This window comes from Octopus bimaculoides, chromosome 23 (genome assembly GCF_046866305.1).
Source record: "Octopus bimaculoides isolate indiv1 chromosome 23, ASM4686630v1, whole genome shotgun sequence".
Taxonomy (NCBI): Eukaryota; Metazoa; Mollusca; class Cephalopoda; order Octopoda; family Octopodidae; genus Octopus; species Octopus bimaculoides.
In genome coordinates this window covers 25,172,747-25,187,768 of record NC_142950.1, presented here as the reverse complement: position 1 = coordinate 25,187,768, position 15,022 = coordinate 25,172,747, and the positions used below count along the sequence as shown (strand labels likewise).

The 15,022-nt window shown below is 37.1% G+C and overlaps 2 long non-coding RNA genes across 2 annotated transcripts in view; one reads left to right on the top strand and one right to left on the bottom strand.

Annotated features, from left to right (window-relative positions):
* The window catches only part of LOC149131333 (uncharacterized), a 20,173-nt gene extending 5,151 nt beyond the window's left edge, over positions 1 to 15,022 (top strand). The window contains exons 2-3 of the long non-coding RNA XR_016238108.1: positions 13,137 to 13,267; positions 13,991 to 15,022. This is a non-coding gene — a long non-coding RNA (uncharacterized LOC149131333). The remainder of the gene's footprint in view (positions 1 to 13,136; positions 13,268 to 13,990) is intronic.
* Positions 6,376 to 13,446, bottom strand: LOC149131334 (uncharacterized). Its single transcript, XR_016238107.1, has 2 exons — positions 13,283 to 13,446; positions 6,376 to 10,358 (listed from the first exon to the last, which is right to left on the bottom strand). It is a non-coding gene; the product is annotated as an uncharacterized LOC149131334 (long non-coding RNA).

The following is a 15,022-nucleotide window of genomic DNA, read 5'->3' as shown; positions in this document are numbered from 1 at the left end:
ACTGTTTTATTCCACCTTGTCTCAGTCCCCTACTGTTACATTCCAACAGTTTAGCTGGTTTGCTCTTCTTTGACTGATGCTCACACCTCATCCTGGATCACTGGTCTCCTTTCTTCCCCAAGCAGTTTGTAACATAGTTTTGTACTTCTACCAGGCTGACTCCAACTCTTCCATGAGACACTGCATCTCAAGCACTCTATAACTGTACTGAATCTCAGCAGACTTTACTGACATATTCATGGTGAAGAGAAAAAAGGGTAATTGGAAAAGGTATATCCAATAAAGCTGTTATAGAAGTCCAGAATGAGACCCCTAAGCCTGATTGCAACATGGTGCCTCTTCAACCAAATGTGTTTGCCAGGTTCATCTGTAGCTGTGGTTCCCAAACTATGAGTCGCGACCCACTGATGGGTCGTGAACGGAATCCTAGTGGGTCGCAAAAAGTTACGCATTAGCTTTGATTAACTGCTGTCTATCGAGATAGTTCAAGACACATGTTTTCAATACCAGACTGGTTGTTTTATCAAGCAGTAGGCTTTTGCCACAAACTTATCAAATCAGAGGTGGTCATTTTCTCAAGTTATTTATTTGTACGTAATCGTAAAAAGGAAAAGTCTGTTTTTACCTATTTCTAGAGAACTTTAAACTAGGCGCAGTACAACACTGATCGAGCCGATAACAGTTACTGCTTCGAGGTTTTTTATTAGAGTTAATACCTGCCCATAGGGTATGGAGACGTTGAAACAGTTATAAAACGTTTTGTTTCACATTTAATATAACCCTAACCCAGTAGAGTTAAGTGAGTCACCATAAACTGGTGTCATAAATAGTGGGTCGCGTCTCTAAAAAGTTTGGGAACCACTGACCTATATAGTATAATCACTTTCTTCTTACCTTTCAGGTTTCCTGATCAACTGGGTGGTTATGCACATGTGCTCCAGACACCTTGGTGCATTCGGAATCCCCTCCTTACTGGACCAAACTAACTACGTGGGTGTGATATAGAAGGTAGTCTGTCAGGCACCTGGCAACAGAGTTTGAAGAATATCTTCTCCTCAACACTGAGCAGTGAGATAGATCTGAACTGAACAATGTTCAGCAACTCCTTCAATGCACCTCCACAGATGACCTATCTTGCCTATCCTCCATATCACCTCCAGAATTTTCTAGTCTGTGAAGCATCCTTGTGCAGTTCTTGTATACCTTGTAAGGTCTTCTACTCAGTGTGGAGGCCTGAGGTTGTTCTTACCTCCAGGACTCCTTTCTATACCTCTTTCCATCTGGATTCTTGTTAAAATCCAATATTTATGTTGACAGATTAATTGTGGACTTACAGCAGCTCAGATTGCTCTTACTGGATGTTTTCTTATAGGTATCCAGGTGTCTATACCTCTAGGCCAGTGATTCCCAAAGTGGGCGGTAATTCCCCTCCGCCCCTGATAATGGGGTAGTGATTTATGTAAAAACAATAAAATAATGGGCTCATTTGGCTAAGTTTTATTTGTGAAATACAGTTGCTTTGAATTTGCTTCAGAAAGAGGTCTATATTTGTGATGGTTAGTTGGGGTGGAGGCGCTAGGAACATGGCCTGGATGTCAAGGGGGAAGCAGTTCAAAAACGTTTGGGAACCACTGCTCTAGGCAATGAAGCAAATAAGTGGGCCACTGTTCCTCTGCTCTCATAGCTGTTAATTAAAAACAAATGGGTGCACTAGAAAAGTAGTATGGCTCCTGTGACTTCCTTTTCTACTTCCTAGTCATCAGCATTTTTGCAGAGAATGCTGTGCTGCTTGTGAACATTCACCTCTCCTCCTCCTCCTTTGAACTGCCACCTCTCCTCCTCCTCTTTGAACTGCCACCTCTCCTCCTCCTCTTTGAACTGTCACCTCTCTTCCTCCTCCTCTTTGAACTGTCACCTCTCCTCCTCCTCTTTGAACTGTCACCTCTCCTCCTCCTCTTTGAACTGTCACCTCTCCTCCTCCTCTTTGAACTGTCACCTCTCCTCCTCTTTGAACTGTCACCTCCTCCCCCTCTTTGAACTGTCACCTCTCCTCCCCCTCTTTGAACTGTCACCTCTCCTCCTCTTTGAACTGCCACCTCTCCTCCTCCTCCTCTTTGAACTGCCACCTCTCCTCCTCCTCTTTGAACTGCCACCTCTCCTCCTCCTCCTCTTTAAACTGTCACCTCTCCTCCTCCTCCTCTTTGAACTGCCACCTCTCCTCCTCTTTGAACTCCCACCTCTCCTCCTCCTCTTTGAACTGTCACCTCTCCTACTCCTCTTTGAACTGTCACCTCTCCTCCTCCTCTTTGAACTGCCACCTCTCCTCCTCCTCTTTGAACTGCCACCTCTCCTCCTCCTCCTCTTTGAACTTCCACCTCTCCTCCTCTTTGAACTTCCACCTCCTCTTTGAACTGCCACTTCTCCTCCTCCTCCTCCTCCTCTTTGAACTTCCACCTCTCCTCCACCTCCTCTTTGAACTGCCACTTCTCCTCCTCCTCCTCCTCTTTGAACTGTCACCTCAAGCTCTTCAGTTCCACTTATGCCAATCAATTTCCCCATTGGTCATTTGCAGTCAACATCTTTGTCAAATTAAAACTTCTCCTTCTTGTTACCTTTCAACCATTTACTTGACAACGTGGTTTCTTTGCATGGATCAGTGGCTTGTGTTATCAGGAGGTTCTGGGTACTGTCGGGTCCCTCCAATTGAGCTCATACTCTGTCTCACAAGAATTAGTCTCATCGGTAATGATGCATGCACTATCTGCATGCATTTCCTTTTAGCTGGGTGGTTCTTCAGTTCTCATATTTTCATTGACCTGTACTGGTATCATTTGATCTTTCTGAGTAAGATTCTCATTTTCACTTCTTAAGAATAATTAGGGGTATTTTTTTTCTGTGGTTGATCAGTAGCTTTCTGTGGGCTCATAATCTCAAAAGATACAGACTGGTTTGCTAACCCCCTACAATCCAGAAATGGCCTCTCTCTCTCTCTCTGTTATGGGGACGTAAACACACCAGCATTGGTTGTCAAGCGATGTTGGGGGAACAAACACAGACACACAAACATACACACACACATAGATACACATATATACGACGGGCTTCTTTCAGTTTCCATCTACCAAATCCACTCACAAGGCTTTGATCGGCCCGAAGCTATAGTAGAAGACACTTGCCCAAGGTGCCATGCAGTGGGACTGAACCCAGAACCATGTCGTTGGTAAGCAAGCTACTTACCACACAGCCACTCCTGCTGGTTTTCCATAAACAACTTTGCCTGGACGTATGCTTTGGAGGGGAACTTTCGAGGTGCAATCCCATGGTCATTTATGACTGAAGGGGGTCTAAATTTACATGTAGCCTTTACCTTTTTTCTCAACAATTGTTTGGTTTCAAATTTGTATAGCTCGAAGGTGTAAAGTATGCACCAGGTTCCAATCTGATAAACAACCTTGCCTGGACTTTTGTCTCGGAGAGGAACTTAGGTAAAGACCATGGTCTTTACCTAATAATAGTCATAGGTCCATGTTTAATATTAATATCCATCATTCTTCAATTTATGATTTTTTACAGTTACCATTTTAATTAATGTTCAATATCTGGTTTCTTGTTCCTCTTCCGGGTTTAAGTGAACATTTATCATAATACTAATCACAGTATGTCAGCATTCATCATATCTTCTAGTATGTGCAGTGTATGTATGTATACTGCATCATATACATCTGTTCTTCATTAATTTCTTCTGGATTTGTTTTTATTCTGTTTGAGATGATTTTGAGTAGGATTTCGCAACAGTGGCTTATCAGTGCAATAGTTCTGTTATTGTATTCTGTCCCTTTGAATCATGTGATCTCAAGTTAACATCGCCATCTTATTTGGGACTGATGAGAGATCCATAGGAAATGTAGGCATTAAATAATTGCCTACAAATATGGATTTCAAAACCTAAGGTACCCCTGACCATATACATAGACATGCATATGTGTGTGTGTGTGTGATAAACTTCCTGTTGAAAAAGAGTTCATAACTCCAACTAAAAGGATTTGTCTCCCCTTACACAAACTTCCTGTTTTGACACCACACTTCCTGCTTAACACACACTTTTAGCCCCTTTTCTCTTTTTTTAAACCTAACACAACTCTCAATTTTCATGCATCCTTATTTTTCCAACCATTATCTACATGAATTACCATTGAACTTTAAAAGCTCAAAGACAATATAATGTATTGGTATATTTATTTTTTTATATATTATTTAAAAAATCTTTTGTAAAAAAACATTTTCATTCTCCCTCTTCTTGAAAATTTGCCATGCAATGAAAGCCGGTTAGGAATCTTTATTAAAATATGCTTCCAGTTTAGCATTCTGCCTTATTATTATTTTTCATTTTCCTATTATTTCTCCACGTGCAGTTAACATAACCCCACTATTTACTGACTTGTATATATATATATATATATATATATATATATATATGCACACATACATACACACATCTGTGTGTTTGTCCACCACCATTTCTTGACAACTGGTGCTGGTTTGTGTATATCCTTGTAACATAGCTGATCCAATGGCTGGAAAAGGTATACATAATGTATTAGCTAATTTCTAATAGGAAATTCCTTACATATAAAACTTTGTAATTCCTATTAGCAAATGAAACACATGTAATGATGAATAAATATAAAAAAATATGTATTTTGAACTTACAGAAGCAAATGAGGCTACATATTGAATTGTAAGAATAAGTAGATATGCTTCAAGAGGAAACAGCTGGGATTTATCCTAATCACACACACACCTATGATCTCACTTAGCTTGACAGGTCTTCACAATGACAGTATATCACCTGCCACTGCCTCAGTGAAGTTCAATGCTCGAATGGTGCTTTTTATATGCCAGTGGCACAGGTGCCAATCAGACTGCACTGGCATCGGCCACAACTATGACTCCACAGGTTTTCTCAAGCACAGCATATTGCCCCACATTTAAAGGGTGCTCTTTAAATGCCAGTTACACGGCACTGGCCACAACTACAACCTCACTTGGCTTCACACACACATATATATATACAAGTATGTGAGTGTGTATGAATGTGTGAGTGTTTGTATGTACTCTTGTCTAGACATCATATGAGGATTGTAAATGAGTATCATCATCATCATCATACAAGAGAGGTTGTTTCCAGTCTTCTGAGAAAATGTTACCGTTTATTAGAAACAGGTGAGGGTTGGTGAGAGGAAAGGCATCCAGCTGTAGAAAATATACCTCAACAATTTCTTTGTGACCCATGTAAGCATGGAAAAATAAAAAGGGACATTAAACGATTATCTCAGTAATTGTCAAGGCCATGATAGAGCCCCTGCACTCATACTAACTGACAAACACTCGCAAAAAAAAAAAGACATTTTAGAGCAGGGGTTTTCAAACTGTGGTCCGCAAGGACAAGACAGGGGGTCCGTAGACAGCAAATACTTTTTATGGGCAATTTGATTTTATATATGCTTTTTAATCGAAATCTTTTAATTGAGAATAAACCTATTTGTTAAATACTGTTAAATAAATCAATGCAAAAATATGTTATTTTAAGCAAATATTTATGTATAAATTTCATAAGCGTTTATAAAGGGGTCCGCAAGTCAAAAAGTTTGAAAACCCCTGTTTTAGAGCATATTGTTACACTTATTCACAGCCACAGTGAAATGTATTTGAGCACTCAGTGACACACGCAAGGAACTGAAGTCAGTAAATAAAAAAAAAACAGATAAATCAATTTCAATTTATTAAATAATAATAATATTCAGTTATTCTATTTGTCACCAACAGTGACATACATTTGTCAAAAGGTTGTTTTATTAGCATTCTTATGTATTAATTGAACTGAATTTCAGTCATTAATATTAACAATGAAAGCTGTTTTAAAAACACTGATTTTATATTGCGCTAATTAATTTGTGTGTGTTTGAAGAATATATACATACATACGTATATATGATCCATGTGATTGGCTTGAAAAATTAAGATATCTTTCTTAAAATGAAAGCAATGGTAGCCTTTATCCACCAATGCAGTGTTGAGCACCCATTTTCATCATTTATGTGTGTGTGTGTGTGTGTATATATATATATATATTGGAAGGTTTGGAGGTGATGTACAGGAATTATATTATAGAAAAAAATCAAGGTGCTCAGAAATCTGGATGTTTGTACATTTACAGATTTTTATTAATGTCACATGTTTCATAAATTAAGCGCTTTTCACCTAAATGTGTAGGATTTTCAAATTGTTTAAAAAATTTTTTTTATATATATATATACACACACACACACTCAGAGACACATAGAAGTTTTGGTGATACAAACAAGGAAAATAGAATTCAATTCACAAAAGTATATATATTTCTTTATTTATCAGCCACAATGCTCTCAAGTGACAAGATTAAACACTTTAAGAGTCATGCAAAAAAAAAAAAACACCCCACAAAAAAACTCTAGGCCACCGAGCCACTTATGTAGCTTTACAGCGAATAAATACATACACACACATACATAAAGTTCCCAGAGCACATCATACTAACGACACTCTGCCTAGACATAGTCATCTTTTCGGATTTCACTAAAGCAGGCGATCCTGTGACAAGCTGACTTGTGCTTTGGGAAGAACGCATAAAGGAGGCTCACAAGAGAAAGCTTGCCAAATAGTGGGAATTGGCAGAGCAGTGCAGAAGCCAAGGCTGGAGTATATGCTGTGATCGATTTGAAGTTGGTTTGCAAAGTTCTGATTGGTCTTCTTGTTACTGGAACAGGAAAGAGGGGGAGCAAGGCATGCATTCATTACAGAAGCTGCAAAGAATACTACACAAGATGGCTATGGATAAAAAAAAAAAAAAAAGGGCAGAATTGTGGCATGATGCTGCTGGGATTCAATCTGTGACTCGATCAATCCCAGCTAGATCAACTGGGTGAGAGAATTTGAAGTTGAAGGACCTGGCATCCGTTAACCCATTACCTACCAGTGATCTCATATAAGATCACTTAAAAATTACAAATTTCGTAATTATCTGTCAATATTTACACATATCTAACCTTTTTGCTATATCTACTAGGTATATTTCTCTGACATTCAAATGAGGGTTGCTAATTTTTCACCCAATATCTTGCTTATTTCTATTTAAAATGTTATTTTGAAAAGTTATTTTGATCATTCAAGCGTGTTTCTAAGGCTGTTTTATGCTAGAAATCAAAGTTTCATAAAAAAATTCCAGTTAATAGAATTATGGGAGGTAATGTATTCACTTTTTGTACTGTTCATGCTCACTAATTGCTGATCTCACTATTCCTAGGAATATCACTATTCCTAGAATGCCCGTGAGAAGTATCTTGAAACTAAACTAGTTTATTACAATTTTAATCAAGATGTCCCAGCAGTCATTGTATGGTTGTGTATAGTGTGTATGATATATGCACAATTGTCAACACTATGTTGGACATTAATTATATTCTTTACATACACAGTAGAGCTATGAATCAATTCTGCATAACAAGACACACACACATATACATATATTTAATCCTGTTCAAAAATAATGCTGGGTTTATTTTACAGCAACACTTATTATATATCCTAATTATTTACATATATTTTCGAATAGAATTATTTACATGCCTTCTGGTTTATGTTATATATATATATATACACACTCACACACTAAAAAACAAAACATAATTTATACATATATTTTCAGAATATGTTCAAGTGAACATTTATCATAATACTTAATCACAGTATGTCAGCATTCATCATATCTTCTAGTATGTGCAGTGTATGTATATATACTGCATCATATACATCATGGTGAAAGTGGCAGTGGCACTGCAACTATCTTCATCAATGCTGAGTATTAATTATAAATATTCTTTACATACACCACCTAAACTATGAATGAATTTTGTATCATAATAGTAATCTTTTCTACTAAAGGCACAAGGCCAGAAATTTGGGGTAGGGGACTAGTCAATTACACTAACTCCAGTGCTCGACTGGTACTTTATTGACCCTGAAAGGATGAAAGCAAAGTTGACTTCGGTGGAATTTGAACTCAGAATATAAAGCGAGAACAAATGACACTAAGTATTTTCCCAGGTGTGCTAATGATTCTGCCAGCTTGACACCTTAGGCAGTGGGTAGGTTGATTACATCAATCCCAGTGGTCAGCTGCTACTTATTTTATTTTATTGACCCTGAAAGGATGAAAGGCAAAGTCGATCTCGACGGAATTTGAACTCAGAATGTATAGACAGATGAAATGCTGCTAAGCATTTTGCCCAGAGTGCTAACGATTCTAGGCATATTGAAAAACAAGTTGGGATTATTTTTTTAGTGCAAGTCTTGCATATATATACTAATTTCTCTGCTCATATCCTTATATAGAAATATTCACAACTGGTTTGTTATGCACACACTAAAAGTGAAATATATATATATATATATATCTTATAAAACTATTCTGCACATACAATAACAGCCATACCAACAATCCAACATACCTCCATCATCAGCTGCTCCACAAATATCACTATGGTTTTGACACCAGGGCAGTATTATTCAATCCAGTGGTGTCAAGAGTACTAAAATAAGTGTTGTTTGGGAACAAACAGACCTCAGATATAACCACATTCATTCAATCTTAATTCTAGGAAGGAATACACACTAACATTAATTAAATTACAACAAACAAACCCATTTTCCCTATGTACAAAAAATAGTATTGGTAAATTAATTCAATAAGTAAACCTATAACTAACTCCTAAATTATCTAACTAAATAGCAACCTAGCCCTTGAAGTCCATGCAGATAATATTCCCACTAGGCTTCCATAGTTATTAATATCAGAGTGAAAGTTTTTATATTCTATTCTTTCCAAAACACACACACACACACATATATATATATACATATGCCCTTAGTATACTTTATTATTTCTATGTCACAATATCAATAAACTCAATTTACTGATAATCATCCACATGATAGATTTGTTATCAATAAATATGGTTAGATTAATCATAATGTTTAGTAAGTATTGTTTCAGTATTAACACTATGTTATAGTCATAAATTATCTTCATTGATTGTTATTTACTATTTACATTCAGATTAATGTTACATACATTGTGCCTTCTATTAATTACCAGATGTTTTAAATTATGATACACCATTTTTTTAGAAATACATTTAAAAAAATGTGAAAGTATTGACAATTGTTATTTCTACATCATTTATAAAACACAAGCTCCAAATTTTTGTTGGATTGATTACAATGTACAGACCTATTGTGTTTCCCATTATTTGATATATTGTTTACTAATAGTGTATATGTGTATGTTAAATGATTAACTATGTAAACCAGGGGTTCTCAATCATATTTTATCTATGGACCCCTTTGATTATTTTATTCTGGTGGACCCTCATAGCCATTCGATGTTTAAAAACTAGTTTTATAGAAACTTCTTTGAAAATTGCAATTTTGTTTCACACTTTCACTTGTGTAGGTTGAACTGTCAAAATGTTAGAGAAAGAAACTTGGCTGTTTCTTGCAATACATATAAACATCTAAAGCAACATTTTTGTAGGGGCTCTTAGAATATTATTGAGGATCCCTGATTTACTATTTTGTTATGTGGACCCTCAGGGGCCATGTGGGTCCTGGTTGAGAACCACTGATTTAAACCATAAGACTTTTCCAAAAACAAAAAAAAAAAAACTTAATTGCAGATGCATAAAACTTAAAATATCGTTAAATTTAGCAAAAAGTTTGAAAACAATAATTGGTAACAAGAAAAAGAAAAACGAATAAATACAATACATTGGTGGCCTTAATTTGACAGAAATTGAGAATTAATGAAGTGGTCTTGTGGTCTCATGAAGTGCAACCAGGGAATGTAAGATGCAATGGAAATGAATAAGGAATGTCAAGAAATATTCCTTATTCATTTCCAATTTAGGGATCACAGAGATTGATATGCTAATAGCTAGCTTTTGAGACTTGCAAGAATTAATATAAAGAACCCTGTACTGCCGAGAGAGAGTGTTGGAGTAGGGGGAGGAAATTCTCAGTGGCACCATTATCTTTGCCTCAAATAGGGTCATGGTGGTGGTGGTGGAAGCTGTTTATCACATAACTGTATAGATATATGGTACGTATGTCAATCTGGTATATGACATCAAACAAAGTGTCATCTTAAAATACTGTTTCAAGGCCAGAGCACCAGAGAGGACAGGTGACAGTAAAATGTTCAGAATTCATACTGGGTTGATTGATATCTTTCAAGGCTGAATATATTCTCTCGTTGGAGATTTCTAGGTAAAAAAAAAAAAGGAGAAAAAACAAATTAATAAACAAATAAAAAGATAATATTATTATTTTTTTTTGTAATTTATTTTTCGTTTTTATGTCTTACTCAAGAGACATAAGGGCTGTACCAGTGAGTTTTTCAGGATCTCTGAACCTTGTGAATAAAAGACAAGAAGCCACAGCACATTGAGATATCCTCAGATATAGTCTGAATGCTTGCAACAGAATGAACTCTGCTACAGACACCCAAGAACAAAGTGATACTGTTAACCCTTTAGCATTCAGTTACATTAAAGGGTAAAGACAGTAAAAACCTTCTTCAGGAGGCTAGGTTGTTTTATAGAAAACTAGAAGTTGCCCATGCATGCCAGCCTCCCCATCCATACCACTGATGTTTCCAAAGGAACGGCAAACACCGATACAGCTTGGCACCAGTGTTGCCACAACTCAATTATACAGCTGAGTGAACTGGAACAACGGGAAATAAAGTGTCTTGTTCAAGAACACAGCTGTAAGCCCGATGCTCTAACCATTGAGTCATGCACATTCAGATTATTTAGTGTAACATGATTTTTGTCCTTGGGTAGCAACTGTTATTTCCTATATGCTTACCCTTAGAAATATGAAAAATGACTAATGTTTCCTTCAGACCCCAAAGAATCCCTCTCAATACACGGCTATGGTGCTCCTCAACTACTCCTGCTCATGATCAGAGATGCACATATTGTCGGCCACATGTTCAAGTGGTTAAGACCAAGCAAATCTGTGGTATTGAGCAGGATATTTGCTGTAATGATATTTCTGCTTCAGCAACTCAGTGCTGAATCTGTCTGAAATGTAATGGAAAATAGGTGAGCTTGGAAACATTGATGTCCGGGTGACAAAAGCAAAGTTTGAAGAGAATAATTGTCATTTCCTCTGATTTCTAGATAGAAGCAAATAGGAAATAACATTTACTGACCAAAGACAGAACAAAATAAAAATTTTGTTACACAGTGTTATTCTGTCAAATGTAATGCTTATTTATCCTCATTGTTTTGAGTTAATCATGTATTATCTTGTAGTTTCAAGATTCCAGTGATGGGATTAGTTTTAGAATGACATTGTAGGGTAGGTGTAAGATGCCAGATCTAGCTGGTTTGAATGTAAAATGGGTAGAATATTTGGGCCAGAGCTTTGTTTTATCTTTTACTTGTTTCAGTCATTAGACTGTGGCCATGCTGGGGAACTGCCTTGAAGGATTTTTAATCAAATGAATTGACCCCAGTGCTTTTTTTTTTTTAAAGTCTGGTACTTATTCTATTAGTCTCTTTTGCAGAACCACAGTGTGTTTATGTCCCTGCTGTTGCAGGGACATAAACACACCAACACTAGTTGCCAAGCAGTGGTGTGAGACAAACAGATATATATCTATATTTGGTGACACAAAAAAGGTGCCTGTGCTGGCGACACATTAAAGGCATCTGATACACTCTGTGGAATGGCTAGCATTAGGAAGGGCTTCCAACTGTAGAAACCAAGCCAAAACAGACTGGAGTTTGATGCAGTTCCCTGGCTTATCAGTTCCAGTCAAACCATCTAACCCATGCCAGCATAAATAACAAACATTAAATGATGATCATATACATGACAGGCTTCTTTTAGTTTCTTATTTTTTTATTGCCCACAAGGGGCTAAACATAGAGGGGACAAACGGATTAAGTCAATTACATCGACCCCAGTGCGTAACTGGTACTTAATTTATCGACCCCCCTGAAAGGATGAAAGGCAAAGTCGACCTCGGTGGAATTTGAACTCAGAACATAACGGCAGACAAAATACCGCTAAGCATTTCGCTCGGCATACTAACGTTTCTGCCAGCTCGGCTTCTTTCAGTTTCTGTCTACCAAATCCACTCACAAGGTTTTGGTCAGCTGGAGGCTATAGTAGAAGATACTTGCCTAAGGTACCATGCAGTGGGACTGAACCTGGAGCCATGTGGTTGGGAAGCAAGCTTCTTACCACAGAGCCATACCTGCACTTATGTCAGTTTAAACAATTAAGGGTTAAATGGGTTAAACCAGGGATTTTTTCAAACTGTGGTCTGTGGACCACAGGGGGTCTGCATGGACAAGACAGGGGGTCCGTAGACAGCAAATACTTTTTATAGGCAATTTGATTTTATATATGTTTGTTAATCAAAATCTTTTAATTGACAATAAACCTATTTGTTAAATACTGTTAAATAAATAAATGTAAAAATATATGTTATTTTAAGCAAATATTTATGTGTAAATTTCATAAGCTTTCATAAGGGGGTCCCTAAGGTAAAGCCTGAAATATAAAGGGGTCCGCAAGTCAAAAAGTTTCAAAACCCCTGGGTTAAACAACCAAAGAGTAGGTACACAGCAGTTTCTGATTGCCCAGTTTCACGCACTGAGTTTAGGATGACCTATAAATCACCATAACAAAAATGTCCCAAGGTGTCAAGCAGTGGGGTGCAAAGAAAGAACCAAGCGACTGAAGTGTACTTGGCCATGTCTGAAGGGAATATTGTGCATGTATTTCGTCGTCGTCGTCGTCGTCGTTTAACGTCCGCTTTCCATGCTAGCATGGGTTGGACGATTTGACTGAGGACTGGTGAAACCAGATGGCTACACCAGGCTCCAATCTGATTTGGCAGAGTTTCTACAGCTGGATGCCCTTCCTAATGCCAACCACTCAGTGAGTGTAGTGGGTGCTTTTACGTGTCACCCGCACGTAATATTTCATATTATATAATTTTTTCTTTTTATTTATTTCAGTCATTTGACTGCTGCCATGCTGGAGCACCACCTTGAAGGGTTTTGGTTGAACAAATCGACCCCAGGACTTATTTTTTAACACTTCTATCGGTTTCTTTTACAAATGGACAAAGGAGAAATTATTGAGAAAGGTGAGTACTACAAACCTTACTAAAAATACCACGTCCAAAGTAATCAGCAATCAAAGAGAATCCATCCTGGACACGGTCAAGCTATAAATAAGAGAGAGACAAAAATAATGATTTAACCAGTTGCATGTTTTAGGTAAACACATATATACAGACACACACTCACACATACATATATTAAATTCTATTACCCCATAAATATATATATATATATATATAAATATATATATATATATATAAATATATATATATATATATAAATATATATATATATATATAAATATATATATATATATATAAATATATATATATATATATAAATATATATATATATATATATATCCAGAGAGAGAGAGAGAGATAGGGGGGGGGGCTCCACTACATTTCTTAAAAATCGTGGTAGTGGCCTTGGTCTTGGGACCACTCATGTCTAGAAACTGAGGTTGGGGGTAAGCAAGGGCATGCTCCCCATAGAAAATCCAGCTCCAAAAAAGCCTCATGATAGCAAAGGAGAATGGGCACCAGCCAGCCTTAAGGTTCAGGTAGGCTGCACCTACCTACCTCAGTTGCTATGGCACTGAAGTAGATCTGGCCACCCCTGTTAACGGGGACAAAACCTGGATTTAAAATACTGGATGATGAGGAGGATATATATATATATATATATATATATATATATATGCATGTATTTCATATTATATAATTTTTTCTTTTTACTTATTTCAGTCATTAGACTGCTGCCATGCTAGAGCACCACCTTGAAGAGTTTTGGTTGAACAAATCGACCCCAGGACTTATTTTTTAATACTTCTATCAGTTTCTTTTGCTGAACTACTAAGTTACAGGGATGTAAACACACCAAAACCAGTTGTGAAGCGGTGATGGGGATGCAACCACACACACACACACACACACACACACACACATATATATATATATATATATGTATATAAGATGGGCTTCTTTCAGTTTTTGTCTACCAAATCCACTCACAAGGCTTTGCTCAGCCTGAGGCTATGGTAGAAGACACTTGCCCAAGGTGCCATGCAGTGGGACTGAACCTGATTAGCTAAGTTGAGCAGTGCTTATGGAGTAACATTAGAGGATCAGCTAGCTATAAAACATGTAGCCTGCATTTTACTTGTTCCACCCCCTCAATATGGATTTCTATTTGCATATCAATATCTATATTCAGAAACCAATAAAGGAACCCTAGTGGAGTCGCACACACAGCCTGCTAGAAATAACTATATACATCCTTTGAATAATACACAACCCATCTTAAAAACAGAGGGATACAACTGATGGTGTAGTCCAGATGATATTTGCTTTAGAAAAAGGAAAAAAAACAAAACAAAAGAAACTGGAACTGTCATATCTGGAGCATCTGTGATCATAGCTCTATCATCAACCTCAACATCTACCATGACACGTAAAAGGCACCCACGCTGGTGACTCATAAAAAATACCCAGTACACTCTTTCGAGTGGTTGGCATTAGGAAGGGCATCTAGCTATAGAAGCCAAGCCAAGTCAAAACAAACAAGAGCCTGGTGCAGCTCTCTGGCTTGCAAGCTCCAATCAAACTGTCATACCCATACTAGCATTGAAAATGGACACTAAATGATAATGGTGGGGATTTGTAGCAACTCTCATTGCTAACCTTGAGCATTACAGAAACTTTCCGCTTATAAATTTACCTCTAACCTTGATATGGGAAATATTTGATGCCAATAAATTTTTATTGTTCCTTATTGTA